Source organism: Austrofundulus limnaeus, unplaced genomic scaffold (assembly GCF_001266775.1).
Source record: "Austrofundulus limnaeus strain Quisiro unplaced genomic scaffold, Austrofundulus_limnaeus-1.0 Scaffold172, whole genome shotgun sequence".
Classification (NCBI taxonomy): domain Eukaryota; kingdom Metazoa; phylum Chordata; class Actinopteri; order Cyprinodontiformes; family Rivulidae; genus Austrofundulus; species Austrofundulus limnaeus.
This window is the reverse complement of record NW_013952574.1, coordinates 144,837-150,947: the sequence shown is the minus strand read 5'-3', so window position 1 is coordinate 150,947 and position 6,111 is coordinate 144,837.

Here is a 6,111-nt window from a genome sequence, read left to right as displayed (position 1 = left end):
GGACATGACCACTGCCTCATTTAGGACCAGATGAACTCTTTATAAACACAACAATTTGCTGAAGGGAAAAGCATTTGGAATGTCTTTCCTTTGTTTTTTGTGGCTTTAATGCACTTTGGAGTGATTTTTTTTCCACTTGGCTGGACCTGTACGTCTCCTGTGTTAATGTTGGTACATGTAATATGCTAATTCTGTACAGTGGAGATCATTAAGAGTCGTTGTTGGGTGAAAAAATCTTATACTGTATATTGTTGATTTTTTTGTTTAATTTGAAACCTGGTCAGAAATCTCATCCTTGTTTATCACTCCCCTCTTTTCTCTCCTGTTCTGAGACACACAGCAGTTTCAGGCAGGAGCAGAGACACATGAAGCTTTCTGGGTCTCTGCTGCCTGCAGACAATCTGCTCTGCACACAGCACGGAGCGGAGGAGGCAGAGATGAGAGACAACTTGTCSATTTATTGGCGGATTTGATTTAAGGGGGCAGGGCATTCATCTGAAGGGGCACTGCCCCCTCTTGCCCCAGCGTAGAGCCGGCCTCGAACCCACTGGTAGGATGCACCAGGGAAGACCCAGTATTTGCTGAAGGGTTTACGTGTCCTCTCTGGCCTGGGAATGCCTCGGCGTCCCACAGGATGAGCTGGAAAGTGTTGCTGGGTCTGAGTTTCTGTCCTGATCTGTTGCCTCTGCAACCCGACTACGCATTAACAGCAGAAGATGGAGTATTTCGTGACTTATCCTTTGATGTGCAATCAAAGGATAAGTCACGAAATATGTTTCCAGTAATTCATGCTTAAAAGTGCATTTTAAGCATGAATTACTGGAAACGTTTCATTCGTAAAACATTTTCTTTGTAATAACACTAGACTACTGTGTTGGCAATTTGTTAATGTGTTTTATAGGGTCAAACTGTATAAAACCCAGATTCCTGTGCAAAAAATTTACTCCCCCACAATACATTATAATGAAAAAATGGTTAATTTATGCATAAAATTGTTTGCATTTTCAGTATGTGCCTTATTATTTTGTAAACTGTATTTAACTATTATAACGATACATTTTTTTTGGTTCTCAATTAAACTTATGCATGGTATTGTGACTCAAACACCTGTGATGATAAGTTTGACAGGTGAACCCAATTAAAGGAAAAACTGCTGAGAAAGAATGTTCCACATTTTAAGCAGATCAACATTTTTAAGCAATATGGAGAAGAAAAAGGATCTCTGCTGCTGAAAAGTTAAATAGGTAAATGCCTTGGACAAAGTAAGTACCTTCATGAAAACAACGTGATCATCATACTGCTCAGAGAATGGTGGCTGATTCAGAGCACACGGATACAACACCAGAGTAAACTCCAGTTAACAATAAATGGAAGTTGGGCATTACATCTTGTAACTCATTAATTACTTTTATCCAAGAAACTACAGTGAACTGGCTYTTCAGAGGCTGAATTAACAAACAAGCAAAATCTTTTTTTATGCTGCATGTCGTCAGCCTTAACATAAGAGGAGGCACCAACACTGAATGCAGCCCCTAAAGCAGCTGACACAGCTGTGGCAATTCATAAAACATGCCCTCCTTCACATTACCATAAACACATGCACACATGCACTCAGTAGTAAATCCAAGAAGACCACCTGAGGGTTATATCTTCCTGCTCATGCTCCTCTGACAGAAGCAACACTAATTAGACTAATTCAAAGTTTCCTCTGAGTGAGGGATGAAGATGAGGTAAAGATAAGCAGACACCCTCTCTCTGTACCACAGGAAGGCAGATGTGTGCAGAGCATACACACTTTGGGTTGACTGAGAGTTCATCCAGCAAACACCCACAATTTAGCATAACATCACTATACCAGCAGCTCATTACCTTTTCTCCCAGAGGGGTTTAGGGGTTGAGCAGAGGCTGAACTGAATAAGGTTGGAACCTGTTTAGTAGTTGTTCAACACTGTGACCATAAAAAACCTGGAGGCTGAGAGTGAAAACCACTGAACTCTAACAGACACCACTGAGTGTCACATGTGGGTCAGGAAAATTTTGAACCCTAAACGAGTTTTGTAAATTGATGAACAATTCAGTGAGAATTTTATAAGCTTAAAAAAACTACTGAGATAGATTTTCCAAAATAATGATGCGATTAAGATCTTAACCTCAAAACTGTTGCCTCCAAAACACCTTTAAAAAACAAACCCAAATTAAATTAAATACTGTTCTTGAGCCCTTTGAAGTAAATTCAAAAGCTTTATTTTCTATAGAGGTATTTATTATAGCGAGTCACCAGTTAAGCTTACTTCACAGCCTGAGATGGAGCTGTGGAGGAAGTAAAATGCAAAACAAAGTGTACATATGGAAACTCAGAATTCATGCAGATTTGGGCTGAGTCTCACTTCATGGGTTGCAGCCAACGTGGGACGCATTTGTCGGCAGCTTATGTCACTGCCCCGCGCCATAGGCTGTCCCAATTTGTGGGCACCTACACATTCAGCCGACAGAACCCTGAAACCATCTGCTGTAGCTGAGAAWACAGCCAGAATTTGTTGCAAATCAAACAGAAAAAAAGATGGCAGTTCTTTTTGTTTTGTTTTTTGTTTTTTACGGCTGAGTTTGGAAATTCATCACGGACCAAAAAATGTAAGTTTAGCAACTTTGCTAAAGAAGCTTTTGTTGCAATGAGACATTGCATAAAATACAGTTACAAATATTCTTATACTTCATTACTCAAAATATTGCTGCTTTTATTTATTTTTTATTTATTAAAGGCACCGTGTGTAGGATTTGTTGTTTTCAGCAACATCTAGTGCTTTTAAAAAACAATTAACAGCATCAAATATTATCCATGTCCAACCCACTGTGCTACTAGAAATAAGTTCTTCCTTTGCGACCTCCTGCACTCATTGCTCCCAGCTGCTGGTAGATATTGATCAGATGCTGCTGCTGACTGATCCATGACTTTTATGTGGATTTCATCAGTTCTGTTACATTACAGAAGGAAGCTTCACTGACGCGAAACGTTTGATTACGTTGATTACGTTGAAACGTTGATGTGTTTGATTACTCTGGCTGGCTTTCTCAAGGACCCGGTTGTGTGGCACAAAAATCCGAATTTTAAAACTGAAATTGAATTCTAGAACTGAAAGTGAAAGTAGTCAAACTGAATTTTTAAAGGACCAAAACACAGATTCAAAGCAAATTAATTCAAATTCAAAACTTTAAAAAGTAACTTACCCCAAAATTAACTTTTTTAGCTGATAAACTGTCTAGAATGTTTTATAGTACTGTTTCTGTGCTAATTGTGATGTTTTTGTGCGTATTTGTTCAAATCTGTCATATTTGGTCTAAAAACGTCTTTTTTGCTGCTCATATGGGTAGAGCAGTGGTACTGCAGGTTAATTTGCACATTAGTTAACGGCTCTCCACGGTGATGTGTCTTCTCAACGGTTTCGTCACAGCGGCTGTGTTCTGGTATAAAAGCCTCTCTCTAAGACACGCCCCTGCAGCAGTCAGAGGGTGGAACAGTTAGCAAGCTTAGCATGATCGTCTGTTGACCTTCAGCCTCGGGTGGGGAGAGCTGACTGCTGCGCTGCTCCCCACACACACACACACACACACACACACACACCAGCAGTACGTTCTGCACAGCGGGAGGGGAGGAGGGGGAAAAAAAGGCAGAAAGACAGCGGGGCAACTGCAGCCCTAACGGACCGAACACTTTTATTCCTGATTTAAACTAGTGATCTTGTGAGCAGCTGCAGCTGTATACTTTTATTTTTTTCTGTCAGGCTGTTGCAGAGCGCTCCTCCTCTGTCCGGTGCTGGTGTGGTGTGGTGAATTTAAAGTGCGAGATTCACTTTAAATTCAGTTTCAAATCATTAAATTCAGTTTCAATTTAGTAAAATTCATTTTCAAACCAATGCATTCAGTTTCAAATTTTGCACATTCAGATTCAATCTGAGTAATTCAAATTCAATTCCTGCTGGCCCAAGATTTATCCCATACTGTTTCGAAAAGGTTGGTTGTTCTCTTTTGTTTTTCTTTCACTTTTAACTTTAACTTCTTTGCATTAATTTTATCAGCCAAAACTGCCTTTGTTTTTTTATGAAATCGCAATGTATCATTAAAAACAAACATTTAGTTCTCCCTATTTGTAAATGTCTAAAAAAACACTACAGACTGTTGTTGCTCTTATGTTGAAATGTAACCTAGAGCTCAAGTAGAAATATTGAATGAAGACGTCGGGTCCAACAATGGCGGCATCTTCGTATAAACATATACACTCACCAGCCACTTTATGTACACCTTGCTAGTACCAGGTTGTACCCCCTTTTGCCTTCAGAACCACCTTAATCCTTTTTGGCATAGATTCAACAAGGTGCAGGAAAYATTCCTCAGAGAGTCTGGTCCATTTTGACATGATAGCATTACACAGTTGCTGCAGATTTGTCGGCTGCATATCCGTGATGCGAATCTCTCATTCCACCACATCCCAAAGTTTAATGGATTGAGATCTGGTGACTGTGGAGGCCATTCGAGTACAGTAAACTCATTGTCGTGTTCAAGATACCATTCTGAGATGATTTGTGCTTTATTACATGGTGTGTTATCCTACTGGAAATGGCCATCAGAAGATGGGTACACTGTGGTCATAAAGGGATGGACATGGTCAGCAACAATACTCAGGTAGGCTATGGCATTGACACAATGCTCAGTTGGTACTAAAGAGCCCAAAGTGTGCCAGAAAAATATCCCCCACACCATGACACCACCACCACCAGCCTGAACCRTTGATACAAGGCAGGATGGATCCATGCTTTCATGTTGTTGACGCCAAATTCTGACCCTACCATCCGAATGTCGCAGCAGAAATCGAGACTCATCAGACCAGGCAACATTTTTCCAATCTTCTATTGTCCAATTTCGATGAGCCTGTCTAAATCATAGCATCAGTTTTCTGTTCTTAGCTGACAGGAGTGGCACCTGGTGTGGTCTTCTCCTGCTGTAGCTCATCTGCCTCAAGGTTCGATGTGTTGTGCATTCAGAGATGCTCTTCTGCATACCTCAATTGTAATGAGTGGTTATTTGAGTCACTGTTGCTGTTTTATAAGCTCGAACCAGTCTGGCCTTTCTCCTCTGACCTCTGGCATCAACAAGGCATTTGTGCCCACAGAAATAGATATTTTCTCTTTTTCGGACCATTCTCTGTAAACCCTAGAGCAGGGGTGCCCAACCAGTCGCTGATTCCCAGGTGCCCGTGAAGCGCAACCTTGCTCTAACAGCTGACGACAGCTGTTGTCAGCTGTTAGAGCAAGGTTGCGCTCCGGGCGGGAGCTCGCTGAGCTTCATTCTAACACCGGCAGAAGCAGTGGAGGTGGGAGGAGGAGAGTGGAGGGAGCGCGTTCAGGAATATAAACTCCTCCCGCCTCCCACCTCCACCGTTTCTGCCGGAGTTAGAATGAAGCGCAGAGGAGGGTAGTCTCGCGAGTTTTGGGTGGTGTGAATCAGTGCTCCGAACATGATCTTGCGAGACTTTAGGGTCACGTGTTTAAACATGATCGTGAGGCGGAAAATAATGAATGAAAAATGAGCTACCAAGCAAACAAAAACTTATTATTTTCACTTGGAGTGGGAAGAGGACTCATGTAATTCGAGCGCTGCCTTGTCCAAAAAGGATAAGGTGGAATTGCATTTCAAAACAATGCGCAAACGCGGATTTCCTCCTAAAACCGCACAGCATTGATTTTCACACCAGAGGTAAGGCTAATGTACCTCAACACAAAAAAGGTCTTTCAGCAATGACCAAGTTATGAAAGAAGCATTTGATGCTGCAGACATGCTTTTCCGTGATTTAAAAAATAAAAGTGAGATTGTGGCAGCTATAAAGAGGCGCACTTGTCCTGTATGGTTGACACTGTGTCCAAATCCGTGTCCGTGTTTCTGCTGGACTGCTCTGGTGTTGAAAATGAGGTTTTGACTCTGCAAAATGACATTAGGATCAAATCCTGAGCAACAAGTCGCATGGATGGAGAGTTCTGCAGTCTGCTGTCAGAGGAAACATATCCTAACATTAAAAGAGGTGCTTTGAACTTGACAGAACTTTTTGGATCTACCTGTGTA